Source organism: Scomber scombrus, chromosome 9 (assembly GCF_963691925.1).
Source record: "Scomber scombrus chromosome 9, fScoSco1.1, whole genome shotgun sequence".
In the NCBI taxonomy this organism is placed as follows: Eukaryota; Metazoa; Chordata; class Actinopteri; order Scombriformes; family Scombridae; genus Scomber; species Scomber scombrus.
Window position 1 is genome coordinate 15,961,577 of NC_084978.1, and position 24,334 is coordinate 15,985,910.

Below are 24,334 nucleotides of genomic sequence, written 5' to 3' on the forward strand. Positions count from 1 at the left end.
GGTTAGGGGAAGTCACTTTTTTCATATTTGCATGTCTTCTTCTTAATAGCCTGGTAATGAAGATACATGCAGAATCCGTTTAGTTAATAAGACACATGTCAGGTTTTTCTTGCGTGGGGAAGGGGCACTAAAACTCTGGAGCAAGCTGAGGCTAAGTCTTAAAACTGTGACAAACTGCACTAAAAGAGGGGGGTTGCCACAGGCAAAGGTAAAGCAGTGGAAAGATAAGAATGGGGGAAAAGAAAGAAGTGAGGGAAGGGAGACGTAGGGGTGTCAAGCCAGAATTACTCCTCATTACAGTGCAGTGAGAAGCCAGTAAATCAAATGCCGCTGCAACTTTCCCCTCATCATCAGTCAAAAGCCTTCCCCGTAAAACATGCTTTGTGTTCTGGCGCATGACTGCCTCCAGACCTGTAATAATAGAAACATGTCCCAGTGCACTATGTTCGACAAGGTCGCCTCCTGTGTCTCCCATCTGAGTTGTGTTGTCCTGTGGGTGTGTGGCCAAACAACATGGGGAAGAGGAGGATGGGGTGTCTTTGTCATGGTCAACAGAAGGTCGATTGATGGTATTGATGCCTGATTTTCCAAAGTCATCCAAGTGTTGTTGGACGCTTGATGCCTGGCTGGTCCATGCACGCCATCAGCTGAGCAGGTGATGTCCTGCACCATCATTTCACAAATGGCATGTTGCAGCACCTTGACATTGTCGTGGTCGTGGGGTGAAAAACGATGTCGCACTTCATTAGGTCCCTGCTGGTGGAGAGCTGCTCGTCCCATTAGATGCTGCGGTGTGTCGCACCATGTTACTGCAAGCCCCATTGCCATTTATTTCACAATCGGCCAGATGAAACGGCTGATATTAACAATCTGTTCCTTGATGTGTTTCTTTCTCTCTCCTGTTCTTGCTCACACACTTTTTTCTCTTCTCTTCCTCTTTTTTTTTCTTCTCTTTTTCACAGCTCCCGCCCCCAGCTGCAAAGTCCTGGCATTAGCAGAGACAAAAATTTAAAAATCATTTGTTATGTTGGGTCACGTTTCAGGACACAATTAATGGGGGGAATCGTGTGGACAGGTAATTTGAATCATCAGCTCCATTTGTTATTTACAATTGTCAATTAATGCCGCCCTGAACAGCCCTTGTGTCAGCTCTCTCCCTGCCAGTTGCCAATTACTCTTCAGCCCACCTTGCTGACCTCCTGGCAGGGAGAGAGAAGGGGGGGAATGAGACAAGCACGATCCCTCTGAGACGTGAAACATAACAGCCATCTGCCGCCCGCATTCATGCCTCCCCAATCAGGAGAGACAGGGAGAAAGTGTGTGTGAGAGTAACAAAGAGAAAGAGTGAAAGAAGGGACAAAGAACATAAAAGATACATTGAAAAAAAAAGAAAGAAATGAAAGCAGATGGAAAGAGGTGATAAGAGAAAGGAGTACAAGCCAAACGACCTGGTTTTTAGGGGACAGTTTTGACCTTTAAGTTGAATGACTCACTATAGAATTTCTCACCGGAGACGGTCAGAATGACAATAGCAATCCATTCTGCTTGATCTTTTACCCTATTTATGTCTTCATGTTTGTGTTTGTGCACGCATGCATGCATGCGCTAAGTTTGTGTGTTGTTGGGTTCATAATATATGAGTCAGCTCTGACATCTGATCCACTGGCTGAGATGGCCTTCAAAAATACAAGGGTAACTTATTTTGCTTAGCAACTGCCAGAAATGCTCACCTTTTTTATTAAACATACGTGCGGAACAAAAGGAAAGCAAATTTGATATCCCTGCCGAATCAGTTGTGATTGAATATTTCATTTTGAGCAATAAAATGCGGCTTTATTACTGTATGCAATAATGATGGGTTTAATAGGATGGATTTGGCAACATTCCCATTTTGATTTTCAACAAATTCTTCATATGTCTTTATCACAAGCTCACAAGTGAGTTTTTGGGTTTTTTTATAAGTCAGGAAGAAAACTTCTTATAAACACAATAATGGTTCACCCTATATCTGTTTCCTAAAATACAAAGGTAAACATATTTGCAATATGTTAACATTACATATGTATGTGTACAGTACATTAGTCACTTTTCATTCTAACTTTGTCTTTATTGCAATAATAAAAAATAAATGTGTTATTTTTGCCATTTGTATTGCCCTTCACAAAATTATGTCACACTGCTATAGATTCCTCTTTTTTTGGGAAATGCACAGAAGTGATGTCTGTGCCCTGCTTTTTGGTCATTTGAAGAGCATTGAGGCTCAAAACTAATAGCAGATCTTTGTGACTTAAACTTCTTGAGGGGATTAAGGCCCTTCGCTTACATTCTACCAGCCCGTCCTTATTGAGTGTCATTTTCCACCCAAAGAAAGAGAAACAAGGAGGAAGTGCAAGGGCTGACCTTATGGGATGTGGAATTGCAATTTGCCACAGCGGGCACCTCGACACATACAAATGACGAAGGGAACTAAAATTCCAATCCCTTAGAGTCCCCTAGCTGGAGGGTATTGCTTTGTAAAAGGAACATGACATAACCAACCTTGCAAATGTGTCTGATGGCTTTGTTATGGAGGGACTGAGCAGGGAACATGTGGAGTTTTATTCACTATTGTTAGGTGCAGGGCTCTTCAGCTTTTGTTAAACAACTGGTGTTTTGGCTCAAAAAATATGAAGTCACTGGAGGCATTGACAAGTCCTAGTTCAGTATGATAGGATGTTCATTCAAATCTTCTTTCATGACAACAACAACAAATCAAGCAAGTAACCAGAGATAACACAGTGGGTGTTGTCTGTAGGCTACTGGCTGTCAACAACAAATTTAGCAACATATGTCACATGACATATTTAGCTAATATGTTACTTGAGGCTTTAAAGGTAAAAATACAAAAAAAGCGACAGAGACTTGCTTGAGGTCCTCTGACAGACAGCTCAAGTTGTTGATACATTTACATAATGTCAACTACTGAAATAAGCACTGGAATAATTAAAAGTTAAATTAAACATGTTGCTTGTAGTAAGTTCAATAATCAAAGACATAATTAAAATAACATCTTCTTTCAATCATCAGTCACAAACATCACTAAAATATAATTTCCCATCTTTCATTCTTATTTTACAATTGTATTTGAATAAGTAAAAAATATTCTTAATTGGTTTGTTTGGGGGGAAAAAAGGATGATAAATGGATGGATAAATTGAATGTAATACTGTGCCAGAAGGAGCATGTGTCTTGAAAGCTCAGGGTGTTAATCACAACACCAAGTCTAAAGAGAACACTTAAGCAAAGCGAGTGGTGCCCTGTGCTCGCTTCTTCACATGAAGCAAATGTTGTGGTCAGGACACGACACAACAACAACATCCAATCTGTTCACGTCTCAGATGAAGCAAGGCCTTTCTGTTTTGAAGGGTGAGCCTTCCTTAATAGTTAATTATCTGATTGGCCAGTAGCTTATCTCAGCAGGCGTCCTTCAGTGACCTTGTACTTTTTAACTTTTTTTTTTATTTATTTCTTTACATTCGGCTTTCAGCAAAAACTTTTTTTTTTTTTTGAGTAAAACATTTTTCAAGGTTATGTGGAGATTCAGAACCTGCTCACAATGCAAAGTTCAGCTGGGAGTGTTAATACACAAAATGATATAGGTCACAAGTGAGCATTAAATAACCTATTTGCAGATGATCGATGAATTATATTTGTATAGGTATTTATGTGTTATTGTGGATGTCAGCAGGGGTTAGGTTGCCAGTATGTGGCCACTTGTCTGAAGTGCTGAATAACAACTGCTGGACTTCCTTTGATTCCTTTCACTAGCCGCCATGGCCAAACATTACAGTGTCTAACCTGTCAATGACATACCACGGATTGCTATTGATTGGCACCGTTATTGCTGGCGGCTAAATTCATTACAGGATCGACCAAGGTTGCCTGAGACGGGTACAGAGGTTGTAGCTTCTCAAAGCACCCGAAAGGTTAAAAAAGGAGAGACGAGAGGGGAAAAAAGTAAATAAATATATAAAAACACTTTCAAGGCTTGCAGCTATGAATATAAGGAACTGTGGAGGTAGAAAGCCATGATGATATTTTGTCAAATTATTTTTGCCTTTAAGTAAAACATTTTTTTTTTTTAAGTCAAAGATTGAACAGAAATGTTTTTGCTTCTCATCCATTTTAGCTTATTATATTTGCTGTTTGATTCTCAAAACATGAGCTAAGAAACTACACCCAACCAAAAGCAGACCCCCTTCTTTTTTTTCCTGAGAGAGAATTAGCGTTCTTTTGGCATGGTTAATTATACAATACATCTTTAAATCACAAACTGTATATTCACTGTTCAGCCTTGTTTCCCCTGCTCTGTTAATAAGGGTGAGACATGTTATATAGTGACAGGAACATTTTAATTGAAATGAAGAAAAAGTTTAATTGTGTTGAGAAAAAGTCAGCAAATTTGAAATGATATTTATCTTAAAATCAACAATTAAAAGTTAAAAGAGAAACATTGTATGTTGTTACCTTCATACCTATTTGAATTGATAATTAAAACCAAAATGTTTCATATCAAACTAAGAAAGAATGTATCATTTAGCTGCTGTATAAAATGTGCATCAAAGAAAGTTAGGCAGGCATTCATTTTATTTATATGAATTTTCTTTCCTGTCCTTCCAACATGCAAAGCACCACTTCACAACAACACACAGCACCTGTGCAGCTATATACCTTAAAGTAAGAGCCAGGTCTCTATATTTTAAATGCAGAGCATGCAGTGCTGCCTCTGTGTCCATTGATCCTATTCTAATATCACCATGCTATGTTGATTCTGAACAGTCTGACAAATGAAAACAGAGACACGGCCATCTCTATGCCTAATCTGCTACTTTATATTGATAGATATAAACCCTCTCCTGGACTTCATTTGTTCTTCTACCCATTAATCCACAGCTAGGCATCCTCCATCGGGGGGCTTAGTAGCTCTCTATTCTTTCTTTCCTAGTTGGAGATTGGGAACACCATAGGGGGCCAGAAGATACTGCAGAATACCAATTGGCCGCACCAGGGGGGGAGTAGGATGAGGGATCTCGATTATAGATTTCGCTTGAAACATTTTTTTTCTCCACCTCCTCCACTCATCCAAAGGCCTAGAGAGGGCTGAAGGAGAAAGGGGAGAAGTGGACTTTCAGTATTGTAGGATGCAACAGCGTAATCAAGCTGGTGTTTACGGATCTTTAATAGCAAGGCTTTGGTTGGGGGTTGCAGTTTTTCTCTGTGCTTTACAAATTACGATCCTGACACCAAAAGTGCAGACACCCGGAAGGAGTGAATTGCTTTTCTAAGATGATTTCACTATGTTCTATACTATTATTGGCTGTGTAGGTACGAGGTATGTCAGCAGAGATGAGAGAGGAGCAAAAAAGAGGAGGCGAGCAGGGATTGGAATAGCTTCATTCATCATAAGGTAGCCTGCGATCTCTCCCGCCTCTGTGATTCCGCATGATCTGGGGGGATTTAGTTTGAGGTCTAAAGCCCTCCGAGACAAAACTGTACAAATTGAGTTTGATAGTTACCGAGTCTTATATTCTGCCATAAATCTAGTGTTTGCAATTGAAACACATACATCTGTATTGACTTTGGCTATATTTGTACTGCATAGTTTTAGAACAGCAGCCTTTTGATTGTCTTACTGCTTTCCCTTAACATCACTATGTCTTTTTCCTCTATTGCAGAAAATGAAGAAAAAAAAAGAAAAGAAAAGAGAATTAGTTTTTCACACCATCTGAATGTAGATTAGCCGTAGCCACACCTGCAGCAACACAGAATACCCTAAATATAAACCTTGGCCAGGTCTCGCCTAAAATTGGACATCATAGGATTGAATGGGTGTCTGATAAATTGCTTTAAAAACAGTGGCCTGTTTGTTGCTTTGAATTTGATATTTTCTTGTGGAAAATATCTTTCCTCTGGTATAATTTACCAGAGAAATGTAATTCACATAGAAGTTTACAGAACTCTTTCTTCTTTTGAATGCACATCACATGTATACAGTGAAGGATATTTTTAGAATCTTTTGATATTTGCCAGAACATCTGAAGAAACCCCAACTTCATCCCAGACCTCTACTTATAGGGGAAAAAACCCCACTGCAAGTTGCTTGAATATTGTGTGATAGTTCAAAAAACTGACACTTTGTGTTGTATCAGATAAAATATTTGCCCAGAGATGCAATCACGCAAGGTGATAATCCAGCATCTGGCTGTGGCCTGGAGGCCGGTGGAAAACCACTGTCCGAGGCTGGGGGTTTGTGTGGTGGGATCGATGCTGATCACTGTAGCTTCCCTCTGTCAGTCAGTGAGCATGTTATCTGCTCTCGCCCTTCACTCAGCCACCCATTCACTCGCTCACTCATTCAATTGCTCACTCCCTCACTCACTGCAGTAGTCAGACGGGCTTTCAGTTCCTCCTTCATTTGAAAATAACAACACTGCCCCCTTTTGGTCAGATCAATCTGTCACCTGGACAGGACAATGTCCCACTTGAAAAATGACTGCGCCGAACAATTTCTGACACTCACCCTGTCTCATTGATTTATAAATCTTCTTTGTTAGAAAAGAAAGAGGTTTTTTTTTTTTTGAGAATGGTGGATATGGGTTGAAGGTTGATGTACTTTTGGTCAGCCTGACTTGGCTATATCTCTGACTGAATCACTGCCACTCAGGGCTTGTTACTGAGACACAGCCATTTCACAAATGCTGGGGATTCACAGCGAAATAGTGCTTGTGGGAGCGATGGGGCTGGGCTGGAGTCCCGGGGGGAGGGTAATTATCCGTTATGATCACTGGGAGACGACATGAGTCTGTGTGACAGCTTTTGTTATTTTGACCGCCAAGAAGAACAGTAGAGGCGAGAAAAGGATGATTAAAAGAGTGTCTGCCCTCCTTGTGTCTTTGGAGGAAGAAGTATGGTGACACCCGGGTGGTTTCTAAGGATGTGCCTTGACAGCAGAGTGGGAGAGAAAGCTAAGAGAGGGATGGACATGAGAGAAAAAAAAGAGCATCCTGAGGGGGTGTCGGCGAGATGTTTGAGGCTCCTCCAGTCCCTCCTCCCTCACTTTGTTGCTTGGAGACATTAGGAGAAAATGCAAATGAGCGGGAAACAGAGGGACTGCATGATTGTATAAACAGTTACACAAACACAGCCGCCACATAGAGCAGTGTGGTTAAATGGCTGATTATGATAACAACTGATAATTTAATGGCTGAATTAATCTAATTTATGCACAGCATGCAATGACACAATGTGAATAATTAAAGTTCAGAGAAAAATGTTACCATAGCCGTAATATGAATAATAATAATAATAATATATCAGAGAGGTGTCCTCCTTCCTTGGTCCCACCTCCCAAGTTGACAGTTTCACTTGTCAAAGAAAAATAGACAAAGCTCAGAGGCTAGCCAGTTTATGTGGTCTTGTCCCAGTTGCAGGATCCCATGCCAGTTGTTGATTATTGTTAACCATTCACTGATTCATTGCGGGGAATTTTTAATTAGACCACAAAATGTCAGCTTTTCCTGTACAAAGGCTTAATGGGATTTGGGTGTTTCAGGCTTCCAGTGAGTGCTACTGACACTCTCATAGTTCCATGACAAGTCACGGATTAGATTGAGGATGGTTTATTCATTTTCGGTGCACTTTATGGCCAGTTGTTTTCATCTCAGCCCTTAAAGCCTTTCTCTTGTTTATGCATCCCCTAAAAATAAACACAAAACATTGGTTTTGAAGCATGAAGAAAAAGCTGAGATGCAATATAAGTCAGAGAGAAAATGTGAAAAAAAAAAATCTACAGAGCGTCTTTTTTCAGTGTGATGAATTAGAAATGTGTTTGAGTCTCAACACACTGGTCTCACAATTCCCATGCTAATAGCCCAAGAGTATAGGGAGAGATGGGCTGGGTCCAGATCTCAGTATTTCAACGGCGAGGTTTGTTATCGTTTTTTTTATCACTTGATTTCTATATAGGCCATAAACTTTTATAATGAATATCCACAGATACAAAAAAATCTTATTCAAAACCTAACAAGCAAACAACAAGTGAAAATCCAATAGTAGAAAATGCTGCGTACTATAGGTGAAATTCACAATACGTGTCAGCCTATTTAGAAGGTCATAGTTATTGTAACAACTGTAAATCATGCAGATAAATATGAGTTATGTGAGTTACATTATGTCAGATGTATACTGCTTATATGTATATTGCACTTTGTTATCAGGCTTTATAAGAAGAAAGTTCTATGTATTGCTCCTGCTATGATAAAGGATTCAATTACAGCCACAGATACTATTGTGGATAAGGAATCATCATATGAAGTAAGTGTGATTACACAGAGTAAAATAAAATAAAATAAATGTATTAACTGCATTCTCATGGTGTTAAAGAATCATTTTGATGAACTGAAATCACCAGTTGAAAATGTTTTGTTTTTGGAGAAGCGTCTGGGTCTGAATTTATGTTGTTTTGCAGAAGAAAAGGGATTTAGCTTAACTGCTGGAGTGGCAGGTGAGTTGGTCTACACTGGTCACGAACTGGAACTTTAGCTCTAAATAGTGATTTTACATTAATGATGCATCAGATAACTATGTGTAATATGAAAAGGGTCGTTCCTAATGATGACTCAACTCTAGCTGTGTTGCCTTTTAGCCTCTTGTTTTGGTTTTACAGTTTAGTATTTTGGTTCTGTCTCACCATTGTCATCAGTGTTGTGTCCAGATGCAGGCAGCTGTTTTCAGTGAAATAGGTTCTGCGTGCTCCCTGCCCAGCACCAAATGGCAGACAGACAAAGTTAGTGACTAGCTGGTAAATATAATGGAGCTGTTTACAGCATTTCCCCAAAGAGGTGGTAGAAATCAAAGCAGAGCTGAGGTGAACAGAAACAGGACAGCTAATGTTGGTTCATTTCTGCTGGATGTGCAAATATGTAGCTGTTTGCTAACATGTTTGCCATATCAACTTCACAAGGTGATAATATGTGTTGTGTTAACAGCTTGCTGTACTGCTCACAAGTGGGGGAAAGAAATGCTGCTATCTTCATAGGTCAGTGTAATGTTGCTTTTGTCTTATTTTCTTTAAATGGAGTGAATGCTGGCTTTTCTGATATAGCATGAGCCTGTTTCTTTAAGATGAAGTATTATGGGAAATTTGTAGCTTTTAACTGTTGTTAGGCTAACATGTTTCTACATGTCCCCCTACAGGGAGGCAGACTTAGAGTGATAGTCAGCCCCAAATGTGTTCAGTAAGTCTAACATACAGTTAGACTGAATATTTTCAGATGTACCATTTATTTGAAATATTTAGAAACAGTATATTCAACTTTTAAAAAGAAAAATTACCACAAAATGCATCTCAGGTAAAATTCACAACTCTTAACAAAGAGCAACTACTATAAACACTGCCAGCGCATTCCAGTCTCAAACTAGACCTTTTGGTACATTCAAAATAAGTGGTGTGGTATACACAAGTTGCAGTCTTCGTTCGCAGAATGTCTATCCTAAAAAAAAAAAACTAAACAAAAAACATTTTACATAAAACATGTGTTTTTGTTCTATCAGGATCAGCTTATATCTATCTTACAGCAAACCATTTTCCAAACCATACCATGCTATACTATTGGATTCATTTCCTACCTTTCAGGCAGCCACTGGTTTCACTTTACTTCAGAATGAAAATCATATTGCACAGACTTGCTTTCAATACAAGAGGTAATCCATCACAGTAAACATTTTTTTGGCTTTTATTTTATATCACACTTACATCATAGTGTGGGAATACAGTTGCAATAAGGAACTGTTTTAAAAACTGCTGAAAAGCCAAAGTAGGTCATAGCCTACAAGAAGCTACCAAATTCACATTATCTTTTTCATGATGCACATGCTTGCTTTCTGATTTTCTGACAACTTAACTTGTGGATCAAGTGCTTTTTGGCAGCTGAATCTAAAATGGGCCAATTCGGGTTCCCTGGAGTCCCAAGCCAAGTTCTGCTGGGAGGCTGTCCTACCAACAATTCAGTGAAGAAGGAAATATCTGATATGCTTCAGAATGCAATGTCCATACATTTGATTTTAAAGTCTGGCTTGGAAATGTATTGTGGTACTTTGTTATTTGGCATATCTGTTTTTATAATACATTTTTTACTGATGAAGTGACCTGGAAAAACACAATGCTGTCTTCAAACACAGCCCTGATAGTAAGCAGATGCCTTTGACTTCACCAGAGATTATTTTGAAATTAAATTCAACTCGTGCTGCAGACCTCAGAATGTATCTCACACTACTCACACACATCTCTTCTGTATCTGACTGTTCTGCCTTTCTGGGCTGTTTTCCCCATTTTGACTGTTGTATACCACCTTTTAAATAACAAAGTCACATGGTAATGCTGCTGTATCTTGCCTCTGAGCTCTTCTCTGCTCTCCTGTGCCATTACTTGCAGCAGCAGACAATCCTTAAATCTCTTCTGCCAACAACCTCAAACTTAGTGCCTTTTAAATTCTGTATAACAACAACCTTATTGAACTGGTTTGCTCCTTGTGTCCATAGTAAGTCATACTATAAGACTCTGTATTGTTTGTATGATTGGAAATGTAAAACATAGCATCTCTAATATCCATCAATCAGTACATTCACAGAGCATTTGTTTATGCTATTTTCTTCTAATATGGGTACAAATGGGTATGTTCTAATACTGTAAAATAGCTACATGTGATGTACTGAGTGTTATAAGCTATCAGTTGAGATCACATTATAAAACTGCTTTTCAACAAGCAGCTGTCCAGTAATGTAGGTGATAGTACTGTATCTAATGTTGCTTTTTATTTTGCCCAAAACAAATCTAACACTAAGATCTTTGGAGAGAAAACACAAGTTAGCCTATTTTACCTGCATGATGGTACAATTCTTTCATGCAGTCTTTATTTATGTATTTATTCTTCCTTTCCTTTGTCCAGAGGGATAGTGCCACTTTGATGCCATCCTTTCATGACCTTTACAACATAGGCATTTTGACATGGGTGGGTGGGCCTTGGGCAGTGCGGGGGCTCTATATACACAACTTGGCTGAACAGTTGCCTTTGTGTGCGTGTGTGTGTGTGTGTGTGTGTGTGTGTGTGTGTGTGTGTGTGTGTGTGTGTGTGTGTGTGTGTGTGTGTGTGTGTGTCCCTAATTCAGCAGTAGAGCCTAGAAGGCAGAGAGAGGTAGAGAAAGAAACACCTTACTCTCCAATGGTTTGGCTTTACTGCTGCAGTGTGAGGCTATTATCAGGCCATGGCAATGGGGTGAGGAAGGGCCCCCTGTAATAGTTTTTATAGGTTCACTACTGCCCTGTCTTTGCACCTGGCATTTATCACCCCCTGGAGGTGCAGCACATGATTTTAAATTAATAAGCAAGTACAGGGTGGGCTGTCTGTGATGGGGAAGGATGCTCTGAACAGAGAGAGATGAATAACTAGCTGCAGTGTGCAGTAGAGCCCACCATTCTGTTTTTCTCTTTATGTATCCATATGGCTAACTCTTTTTACTCAGTGTAGATATTTGTTCTCTCAGAGAACAATGTACAGACTAACTAAAATCCACTAAAAAACTAAAACACTACAAACATGCTGGCAAGTCTGAATCTAAAGAAAAATACAAAATTACAAGTCCTGCTTATGTTGGTCCACCGGATTACATACAAGTAATCAACAAGATGCTTCAAGAAAACAAAGACTTGATAACATCATCCCTATGTTCTATTCTGCATATCATCTGTATGGACCACTGTGTGGACCGACAAGAGCTTCATTGTAACAACGCCACCGAGGAGAGAGCCTAGCTCTTGTGTGTGTATGTGTTTTTCTAACAGGGGTGAGCAGTAGAAATTACCCAAGGGGAGACTTATTCAAGTGGAATAATTTATTCAGAAATTATCCTATAAATACTATGAAGTACAATGCAGGGTTGCTAAGACTAGCAACATAAAATACAGGGCCTTTACAAGGAAATTATAAGAATTTCAAAAAAATGAAAGGGAGAACATTTTTTTTTGAATAAATACGTGATAAAAGAAAGTCTTTTTATGCCACAGTGCGCTTGCAAGTGTGTTGCTGTTTATTGAGCCACTTCATCAATAAGCCAATTCCAGCTCTGTGACTGCTAGTGACATCCTATCCGCTGCTGCTTCACACCCACACGCTGCTGCTGTTGCCTGTAAAGAACGAGTGAACAAGCCACCAGACGGGAGCACACTAGCCCCTCCCCCTCACCCACCCTTCACTTTGCTGTACTTACAGCAAACCATCTGTAGCTCACCTAACTTGTGGCCTTGGTTCCTTGGACTGCTCTTTCAGATTCAGCTCTGCAGCAGTGTTCACCTGCTTCACTCCCTCTGTGGCTCTGTTTAGCTCCGTCACTCCGTGCCTCTTGTGTTTCCAGCCAGCAAAGATATTCTGTCTCTGTGCTCCCTGATTGTCTATCAGGTTATTGGGGCAAAAGTTGAAGGTTTTATATGTAGAATTGTGAAACAATTTACATGTATTAATAATGTTTTTATTGCCAATGAGTTAACAGGTACTACTGTAACTTAAAATGAGACCTTGCCTGACTTTTTTTGGTAGCCTGTAACAGCCTGTTGACTGATTTCTATTTGAATTACCATGGCCAGATTTTCCAGCTCTCAAGAAGAACCTGGCTCTAGGTGGGCGGCCATCTGCCTTCACCAGTTGGGTAAAGAAAAGGAACGATGTGGTGTTCTATGCACCTGTTGATAGTCATATTGATAAAATACCTGTAAAATTACACATATTACTATACTTTCAGTGTCTATATCTGTAGAATATGTCATAAACATGAAAATATGTAAGGTATCACCACTGTGGGTCAGCCTGCACGGTGCATGCCGGGAAACTCTAGCGTGGAGAGTCGGGGACAAACATCTTTTTTTCTTGACTCCTGCTCACTTTGTTATAGTAGTTCAAACCGGGATTCCTGCCTGTTGTTTTTACCTGCTTCCAGACTGAAATGTTGGTGTTTTTATTTTCCTTTTTTGTAGACAGTTTCTCTCCTGATAGTTAGTATAGGGATTTGTTTATCGGAGTATGTTTGGCTAGTTTGGAGAACTTGGTATTGTCTGGAGGGATATTTCTCACTTGGAGCGTGGGTTTAACTGGCGGAATAATGAACATTATCAATAAAAAACCCATCCTGTGTGAGGAGCATTGCCTGTGTGGCTGACACAGAAGTAGCCCCAATCAGACCCCATCATGTCCGTCAGAAAGAAAGACAATTGGTGCTCTTCCACTATACAGTTCTAGCACTACTCAGCTCGACCCGACTCGACTCTAATCGGTTTTTTTTGCGTTTCCATTACAGATAGTAACTGGTACCTGGTAAGTTTTTAGTACCTGCTCTGGTGAGGTTCCAAGTGAGCCGAGCCGATACTAAATGTGACGTCAACAGAATGCCGGCCACTGATTGGTCACTGAGAGTCACTGGAAGAGTCATGAGCCATCCAACACAAAAATCAAACCCGGCATTTTTTAAACCGGCAACAGCGTCACAAACATTCGCCTCAATTTTCTTGCTTTGTGTGTGACAAAAAGCCACATACAGCAGCAAGTACACCATCGCCTCCATGTTCTCCATTGTTTATGTGTTTGTGTCACGTATAAAACAAAGTCACAGCAGTTTCGCGCAGCCGTGCTATGACAAACCTGCCCACGTTGAGTAGGTACTATAATGGAAATGGTCGTTCCTGGTACCACACCGAGTCGAGTTGAGCATGGTAGTGCTAGAACTGTATAGTGGAAAAGCGCCAAATTTCACCTCATATCATTTATTAGTGCCAAACCGATTTAGCCTTTCAAAGATATATTGGTATTGGCGTACATGTTTTCCAATATCCGCTGATATGAAAACTTTTTTACAGAACATATAATGCAGAAATTGATGCTTGGGGTTATTTAGACATGGTGTCATTTTGTCCAAAGGAGCGCGCTTCCACTTCATTGTTCACAATAGTGTGTGGGGCGGAGTTAGAATCAGAGTCCAGCTGTGTCTCCACAGCAAGTTACCAATGAGTTTTTGATATAAATGCTGAGAAGTTAATAAACAACGACCCTGTCATTTCCCCTTTTCAATACACTAATAATACTAATACTAATATAACATTAAGGGCCTGATTTACTACAGGTTTGCATGTGTAAAAACATGTGCAAACTTGACATCGCCTGCAAAAAATGAGTAAGCTGATCTACTAAAGCAGCGCACTGAGACTTGCATCTTTCAAATATGCAAGATAATACACGCTATACTTTTAGTACGTTTACCATAATGAATATGCAATATGGGGCGTTTTAACCCCAGTGTCCAAAATACAGGGAGGAGAAAATGCAAATATTGTAACACAAGCGCATTGTGATTTAACAAACCTGAAGGCAATTTTGCTGATGGTAACTGCGTCTATAAATAATACCTTTTGAAGGGCAGGTATTAACCGGCAGCGCACTGCGCACTGATGACTTTTTTGAGAAGGAGACGGAGGCACAATGACAGAATACGCACAGGACGGATTTTGCCACCCGGGAATTTTTTTGGAGTGGAATTTTTTTGGTTTCAATAATAACATTGAATTTGTCACAAATACTCTCCCATATGGTGTTTTTTTTTCTTCGTTATAACTCAATATATTTGTTAACCTCTTCCACTAGAATCTCTAATTCCATGGGATCAAATTTCATTTTACGCTTGCAGGCTTTCTGCTCGTCCAAACTCTCCATTAAGACATACAAAACCCAAATTTAGAAACTGACTGCAACCTGTTGCACCTGATTTCATACACGCAGTTATTCTTACTTGATCACCCGCCATACGCATGCTAATTAAACACACAATCCATTGCACTGTGCATGCAATTCAGTACCCTTTATTTGGGTTCTTGGTAAATCAGGCCCTAAGTCCATCCCTGACAACATGTCAGTCACTGGTGCTTTTCACATGTTTGTTCTGTTAGCAGCTGTAGTTTGTCAGTACAGTCAGTAATATAGCAGACTGAAAGGTTACCATCAGAGCAGACTTCTGCAGCTCAGCAGACTGTGTGGTGGTGGACTGAGTTTGTTCAGGGTTGATTTCATGCTGCGTTGTGACCGAGCTGATGAGACACAATGCTGGAAAGTAAAGAAACAACATCCCCATCTCTCACTGACAAGAGTGAATCATACTCGTAGCCGTTAGCCACATTAGCTAGCCAGCTAACCACGTAGTTGATATGAAAGCAGCTATGCGGTTAGGAGCTAATATGCTAACTTAATATGTGAACATGTATTCATACCAAACGTTTTTGTTCAGGGCTCACAGTTCAATTTGTCTCCAACTGAACAGTTACAGTCGTTTTACAAAAGTTAAAATTTCAACGTTTGTTTTTCCACAATCTTCCCCTGAACATGTGTAACAGAATAAAGTTACAGTGTAACACCGCTGCCGCTCTCCATCTCTTCACTCTGCTGTTTGTGAGTTATAGTTGTACATGAACGGTGAAATATTGACAATGACATTTATTGATTAACAAGGAACTCTGATTGGAGTTCAATCAATTGAAATAATGACTGATACTGTACAGTTTTTTTTTTGCTATTTTATTTTTATGTATTCTCTATTTTGTTAGAAATGCTTAACAGTGTTAAATATACTTTCTTAGTTACCAGTTTAATAAAGCAGCCTCATATCAGTACAAAATCAGTGAACAATCCCTATAGAGAAGGTCTATTTTCAATCCAGTTCAAAAATTCATTATATCGGCCATCATATTGGTTATCGGTGAATTTTTCCACTCTAAAATTGGTATCGGTTTCAAAACTCCCTTAACGGTCGGGCTCTACTATTTATTTTTCACAATTGAGCAAAAGCTTCAGAACCTTTTCTGCCATTATCAAAGTCAAACTCTATGTAGAAAGACAGGGCTGGCAGTAGCAGCACGTTCTGTGTAGATCACTACATTCATAGCTCAGTTAGAGGTAGGTTGCGTGGCCCAGGCATAACAATGTGGAAGTAGCTGCTGTAGTGAACATGCAGCATTGCAGTGCAACTGTTGTTTTATAAGTCAGTGTTAATTAGACAGAGGGTGGGCATAGTCATCGAGTAGCTGTCTTTCATCATTGCCTTTTGGCAGCATTTGGCTTTTGACAACTTTTCTATGTGCTGATGACTGCTGCCCACTCCTATGACCAGGCCGTTTTTTGCAGGTTCCAGGTGTTTGGATGTTGGAAGCCAGATGAGAGGCAGGGTGGGAGGCTGAAGTAAACAGCATGTGCATGCATTTTCATACAAGCCCTCAGCTCTCCTGGATTCTGGTTGGCAAAATGCCTTAATACCAGAAGACATACGATTTTTGCATTTTGTTTCAGTTCCACCTACACACCGGGGTTTGCCATTGCAAACACATGAAGGCCCATGAACTCAAAAGACAAGAAGAAAACAGTCTTTTCATGGGTCAAAAGAACATATTTGCATGCAACTTTATTGCCCCTCAGAAGCAGAAACATCATACAAAATAAAGTATATGTAGGCTAGGTCACAGCTACACAGCTACAATCCACAACACATACACTAACAATCCGTTGCCCGTGTGTGATCTCTCTCACACACACGCACTCACACAGAAGCTTTTTTTGTTCATTGGTCCATGTAGAGAGACTTCAGTGTTTTACTATAAATTTGCCAGGAGACAAGAACAGTCTCATTAGATTGTTCATTATATTTTCCTGCTACAGTGTAATATAAGTTTGAAAAGTTAATTCCCTCAAAATTAATTACTTTCTCAAACTTTGTTGGAGTCTCAGTGATTTCCATATTTTTAATCCATGTCAGAAAAGGGAAATGTCTAGTAAACCACACTGCAAGCTGTGTTGATTATGATTACTAGTAGAGGAAGGAGTTTTCAGCTTGTGTTCCCAGGTTGTATGGTTTAACATCAAGGTTGCATAATGGATGAATTGGAAAAATGTGATGGGAGTTCTGTCCTCATAGGCCAGATTTTTGAAAATATATAAAAATTAACATAATAAACATAACAAATATGGATAACTTGAGTCAAACATAGTTTAATTAGTGTATGTGACATATTCAATCATGTTCAATCATGTGACATGGGATGTGTAAGCCCAGCCTTACCAGTGTGTTTCTTGCTTTGGCTAGGTTACCATATTTTAACCTTTGTAATAGGAGCCCAACCCCGCTCAGTTAACGTAAACATGAAACTGAGCATCAACAATAGTTTCCACTGGGGGGGCAGAGACAAACATCACTGAGCAATATCTCTTAAGTAAGAAATGACAGGAGGAGAGCGCTTTGGTAGCTGAGTGGTTACTGCACATACCACATAATCGCAACGTCCCTGGTTTGACTCGGGCAAGGGATCTTTGTTGCATGTCACCCCCTCTCTCTCTCTGTTTTTTGCCGGCCTCTATGCCAGCTACTTATGAATAAAGCAAAAAACCCGAAAAACATAGGAAAAAAAAAAGAAAGAAAAGAAATGGCAGCATGAATATGCTGCTACATACAATTAAACAGTGGCATGAGACAGCCCCTTTTCCATCAGATACTGTAGAAAGTAAGGACCCTCCCTCACTGCACATGTCAGGGGGTCTGATCATTATTCCTCACATCTATGTTGGAATCTCAACCACTTGGCTTTGTAGCAAGCAATGGTGGATCAGTCCAACCACATCAACCTGTTCTTCTGAGTCAAGCCTGGAGAGTTCGGCACAATATGGGCAGTGCACCTGTTGAGCCCGCCTCCTGGGAGAGATCCCCCAAATTTGGGGAATATACCAGTGCTGGGTTGCCAACATCTGGGTCATCTCTGTGGACTATAAGGATGACCAGCAATCACTCTTGTCTTACTCTCTCCAGCAGAAGAGGAATGAGCTGAAGAGGCGCTGGATGAAGCAGGCTGGGCGGCTACCATAACAGCATCATGGAGGGCCAGAGAGGTGGATGGTGGAGGATTATGCCCGGTGTTGGAAATTGTAATTTGTTGTTATTAATACATTTTCTACAAGAAGAACAAAAACAATGTAATGTAATAATGTAACTCTTCCTCCTGTCTCCTCTTCCTGACCACAGACTTTCCCCATGTGCAGGTCTGTGGGTGTCTGCTGGTGTTGTTTTGCCCAGCACAGTGAACACTGTGGACCAATGCTGTGGTGTCTCTATTGACATGGTCAGGGAGGTGACTGAGGTGGCAGGGGGCTGACCGTGCTCTGTCCTGCCCGTGCGCTCTCCTTCTCACAAAGGTGTTACAGCGATGCACCTCGTCTCCTCTCTGGCTAGAAGGAGTGAGCAGCAGATGGTGGCTCAGCTGCGTCTTCTCCTCTTGCAGCCTCTTAAATCGCTGATTGACAGAGGAAATGGACCCGAAAAGCCCATCCAGAGCCATTGGAGCTCCCAGGAGGTGTTCTCTGCCCTTTCTCTGTAGGGCGGTGAGTCCCAGCCACACATGATGTAAGCCCACTGTGGCAAGCAACATCATACGCCCTGGGTAGTAGCAATATCAGTTTTCACTTGTATATGCAGTGATATGTTCTCACTGTAGTCTTTAGTAAATGAGAGCAGCACCAGTAGGCTGGGGTGGAATAAATACAGTAGAGAACAGATCTGCATTTGATCAGCTTTATTTCAGCTGAGACTGATCCCATTAAGTATGCAACGATTAGCCCCAATACCAATTGTTACGATTGGTTCAGGACATCTGTAGTCACAGGCCCCACCTGTGGTCCCCTGGTGACCAAAAACTCACCTATTGTGAAAGCAGACAATGTAGCATCTTGTTCTTTCAACAATTTGCTTCATTTTTGTTTCTCAAACTCACCATTAGTCATCTGTGTTGTTGCAAGAACCAACCCACTATGCCATTTAAAATTTGTTGAAATACAACTAACTCTTAAAACTAGTGGGCTTTTCTCAATACAGAGTATGAATGGTTTGGACTCATGACCTTAGCAAAGTACAACAAACTTGGAAAGTACAACCCAGGATTACAAAGGCAGTATGTTCAATTTGCGATTGGAACAGCAACATTCTTGATGACAGGCCAGCTCAGTTGAGTTATGGTTATTAGGCTACACTTCAGCACAACCGTATAATTGTTCGATGACAAAATACATTGACTCAAAAGTCCACTAACAAGTTTTGTGGAGAGAAAAATTAATAAATAAATAAACACCAATGCACACTGACTGTGAGAAGCAGACAACACTCATGTATTTACAATATTAGTAAATCAAAAGTACACATCAACACTGTTTATCGCCACTGGGTTATAGTTATTAATATTGAAATGTAATGACATCTAAACATAAAAGGACTCAAGAGGCCAACATACACTATACAGCATTAATACATGGACCTTAACTTCAGACAAAGCAATTTAGCAGCAGCAGCAAGTACTGAATTTTAACTATGAGTTGACTCAAAAGGAATTACAGTCTCTGATTGAAAGAAAAATTACAGAAGGACTTGCCAAAATAAGACTGTTCTCCCCAGGACGATGATGATGGACATTGACCACTTAGGAGCAGGCTTGCTAGGTGCAGAGATGAGCAAAAAAGTCAGCATTTCAATAAATCAACCACACATCCAAAATCTATATAGATCATCAAAACTTAGTGACATAATAGTTGTAGAAGGAAAATTATAACAGTTATGAGCCTGGATCTAATTCACGGTCATTACCACTGGTTAAAAGGGAATGCATGCTCATGCATTTATTCCCCTCATGGTCTGAGGTGCCTAGCAGGGGAATTGCCACACAGTGGCTAATGCCTCAGCCCACACATAGAAAGGTTCACATTGGATTGTAAATCCCACTTGATGTGCCTTTTAGGAAATGAGCCTGTGGTAGTTGATCCTGCAGGCCCTCTCATAGTAGATTCCTCATTATGGGTTATTTTTTTGTGAATCGTTTGACAGCTTTTTTAATTGTTTTCATATTTTGAGGCAGTTTGAAAAAGGATCTAAAAAGCAAGAGAATAAGCATGAGAATAATTGCTAGATATTGTCTGGATATAAACATTAAGTTAAATTGATGAATTATTTAGAACCATACAGCATATGTTTCAAATTATATAGGTACAGATATATTTAAAAATAAAAAATAAACATATTTATAAGAAAGTAGGATCTGATTGTTCTGTTTGTTGTTTTTACAACAGCAACAACTTTGCTGCAGATACAAAGTGATTAGAAAATATTGTATGTATAGTAGTATTGTACTGAAAACAGATATCTGTTTCCGTTAAATATGTTGAAGATGACATTTCAATTCAGTAACAGGACAAACGTCCTCTCTACTGTGTTTAATAGTAAACATTACAGTGGCTTACACCAATAAAAAAAGATAATGTATCATCTCTGAATTTATTTAGAGCAAAAGTAAACATTGTTGGCTCCACGAATCGAGATGAGTCCATGGACATTTTTCATTCTGTAGCCATGTTTTCCGTCAACTCCTCTAAAGCGTCCACAACTGAGTGTCCATCAACTATGGAGTATAGGTCTTGAATTCTTTGTATCACGCAAACTAGCAAAGCTGAATCCTCTGGTGCTTTAATGAATTAAGGCACAAGAATGTTGCTTGTTTCACCAGTTGGTAACAATCTGGACTGTACCAAGTGGGTTTGTGAGAAGAAGGATGCAATGGCTTCTGATCTTTGTCAATGAAAAGCTTAATATAATGTCGCTGACATCTTGCTTTAATTGTCTGAGTTGGACAAAAGTGGGCATATTCATCCTAGCATTTGTGTGCAGTTTTATTGGTGGTCTTGGCAACAAACGCACTGGCCTGCATGAGCAACTTGCGTGTTTTTTTATTTTGGCACCCATGTTTACAGATTATCGAAGCCACACAACCGGGCTGTAACAGTGCATCATCTAAAGATTTGGCATCTCACCTATTTTTTCTATGTGATACATGCTTTTCTCAGAAGAAATAAACAGTGAAAATGATCTGTTGATAGTCATATTGACATCAAACCTTCCACTGTTGTTTCAATGTCTATATCCGTAGAATATGTCAAAGACATGAAAAAAAATAAAGTATCACTATTGTGGGTCAGCCAGCGCAGTGTGTGCTTGGGTAGGGAGCCTCTCTGGTGGGGAACTCCAGCGTGGAGAGTCAGGGAAACATACAGCTACTTTTCTTAACTCCTGCTTGCTTTCTGTGATTTATTTCAAACCATGACTCCTGCCTGTTGTTTTACTACTTCAAGACAGAGATTTGGTGTTATTTTGCTTATTTGCTGTCAGTTTCCCTCCTGACAGTTAGTTTGCAGGTTTGTTTGTCTGAGTGTGTTTGGCTCGTTTGGAGGGATTTTCTTCACTTGGAGCAGTGACAGCAGGGGTTTAACTGGCGGAATAATCAATACAATCAATGATAAACCTGTCGTGTGTGAGGAGTGTAGCCTATGTGGCTGACACAGAAGTAGTTTCAACAGACTGACCATGCCAGTCAAAGAGAAAGACAATTTCCTCACACATTATTATTATTATTAGTGTTATTTTTATAATTGAGCACAATTTTCGCAACCCTTTTCTGTCTAAAATGAATTTTAAACTAAATCATCAAATGAAATTCATAATGATACGATATGAAACATTCTATTATTGATGACCATTTTCAAAGTCAGGCTCTATGTAGAAAGACAGGCTGGCAGTAGCAGCATCACAGCAGCAATGCTCTTTGTGTGAACACTGTTTGGTGCCAGCATACACCAACCATAGTTGCTACACAACACACAACACCTCACAAGGTCTTGATGTGACCAATGTTTTTAAATTTTCCCTGCCCTCATGTAACACCACCACCATGGTCCGCATCGCCAGGTATCCCAGCATGCTTTGTGCAGCAAGTTAGTCACTTTCCATAGACAGAATGAAGAGAGTCCACATACAGTTGGGCTGCAACACTGAGGAATGTCGTACTAAAAAAACAAACCCTGGAAAATTCCCACCGGAACTGTTGAAATCACATTTTACCTTTGGCTAAACGTAAAAATGCCTTTTCTCAGAAGGAGGTTGTGGATTTGTCCCGCATTTCTTACATCACAGTCACCATACTCTAAGCAATTTTTTTAATGGACAATATGTAGAGGAGAAATGATTACAGTGACCATCACTCTTTCCCAACACATATAACATGAAATAGTTATTATGATTTTTAAATGTTTTTGTACCCATTTCTGATAACACTGCTCACAAGTCATTTCTGAGAATGATGTATGGGTCATTTTTATTTTTAATAATTATTTGTGATTTGGGTGAACTTCAGTTTTCACTTGATTTTCAGTTATGCCTGGAATAAAAAATGGATTTACCCTGTTTTTCAGGAAGTCTTTTTTTTTACACAATATATTAGGCTGGATAACATTTGCACCCAAGTGGTGCTCTGCTACAGTGGCGATTTTAGACCTTTTTTATGGATGCTCAAGCACCCCTAAATTTGATCTCAGCACCTCTAAAAGTAAATAATTATTATTATTATTGTATTTTTCCCCCTAAAAATTATTTTATACAAATTTAATTATTTTGCAAGCCTTTCTATTAGAGATGGGACGAACAATTATGCTACAGGTTCAAATGGTTTTATTTTAACAGGTCTCTTAGGGTCCTCTCTGTAGAAATCTGAGATTGTTTATTCTGGACCATTATTATCATACATTGTAGTAGACCACTCTACTTTGTATTAATATTTCTTGTTGTAATTTACGTTATCCACTGAAATGTATAATTTAGCAGGGGGTTTGAACACTTGCAGGGCATTGTATGTCAAATTCTCATTAGGAGCTGAGCCCCCCTAAAGGTCTGATCCTAGAATGGCCCCTGCTCTGGTACCATGACATGACATCAGTTTCTCTTTGACCTGCAGAAGCAGCTGGACACAGTTAAACACAGGTAAACATCTATATCATGTATCTTAAAATGTTTTGTGACACTTCTCACTATAGTAATGCAAATTGACCCCGCCCCCCCCAAAAAAACAGTCTTGTGCCAATTCAAACATTGTCAAAGTTAAATATTGCTGCTAAGTTCCTCCATGTATCATAAATAAACTTCCTCAGACGTGTAAAGCATTTCTCCCACATAAAACAGGTCACAGTGAACAGAGATCCATCTCCAGGGCCTGTCACTTCTGTTTGTTATGTGGCGTTTCACTGAGCCACAGCACACCAGATTAAGGGGGCCTGGCTGCTACAGCTCATCCCATGCACCAGTGACATGAGGCAAGCACATACACCTGCATAGCAGACACATATTATGCAGCATAACGCTCACTCGCACATCTGTTGAGGAAGAGACTGGATGATTTATTTATTAGCACCCAATTAAAACTTCAGGAACAAGAACACTTCAATGGGAATATAAATATCAAATAGAGTAAGCTCTACACGACTATTTAGTCATGCAATCTGGCTTCTGCACCATGGCACGCCAGAGAGAGAAAGAGAAGCTGAAGATCAGGAAATGGAAGTGGAAACACTCAGATCTTTTGTGCGGCAAAAGAATCCTTTATTTCGCTCTCATCATTTTCACCACCTCCTCTACCCTTTCTTCTTTCTCTGGCATAAATGTGATTTCATTTTCATGTTCCCTTTTTTCGGAGAGGGAATCAGGGCCGGTATTTCGTTTTGACGGAGGCTCTGACGACAGTAGAGGCCAATCGATTGGCATCGCTTGGTTTAGTGCATGAACAAATGTTGTGGGCATAGCCAAAGGCTGGAGAGGACTGATTGTGTGGCATTTGTTAAGCTCACCAGGGAGTCAAGAGCGGTATTGTTAGGGTGAATATGGATTTCGGCACAGCTGAAAATCGACTGACTTCTCTCATTGGGATCTGATGTGCACGTGAAGTCGCTGTAACTGCAGGTAACTGCAAGTAACTACAGCGCTATACATCCCATGCCTTATCTGTAACTGTCAGGTATTTGTTTATACCAACACAGGGAGAATCAGTGACTGCTTCCTCTGCATCTTTTCTTACATATAATACTCCATTATACCTCTTCCTAACAGAAATAGAGGGGGTGCTAATGTGCAGGACACATGGCCCATTTCCTCCTGAATGAATCCATCAAACCTAAGATACTTTTAAGGATAAGTGCCTTCTCTTACACATGATCTGAGATGCATTTGAAAGTCATTATTTAATTAAAAAAAGATTAGTATCAGGGGGTTAAGGAAGGGAGAAAAATCTCACAGGAGGATGAGTAATTTCCACAGAGACAAAAACTTCAATTATAGACGTGAAAATACACTCAGATATTAAAAAAGC

The 24,334-nt window shown here is 39.9% G+C and overlaps 1 protein-coding gene across 1 annotated transcript in view; it reads right to left on the reverse strand.

The window, feature by feature from the left end:
- Nucleotides 1-20,595: 20,595 nt before the first annotated feature.
- slc16a2 (solute carrier family 16 member 2) overlaps nt 20,596-24,334 on the reverse strand; it is a 399,269-nt gene continuing 395,530 nt past the window's right edge. Inside the window, exon 7 of the mRNA XM_062425561.1 lies at nt 20,596-20,605. The gene's annotated coding sequence lies outside the window, so the exon portion shown is untranslated. The remainder of the gene's footprint in view (nt 20,606-24,334) is intronic.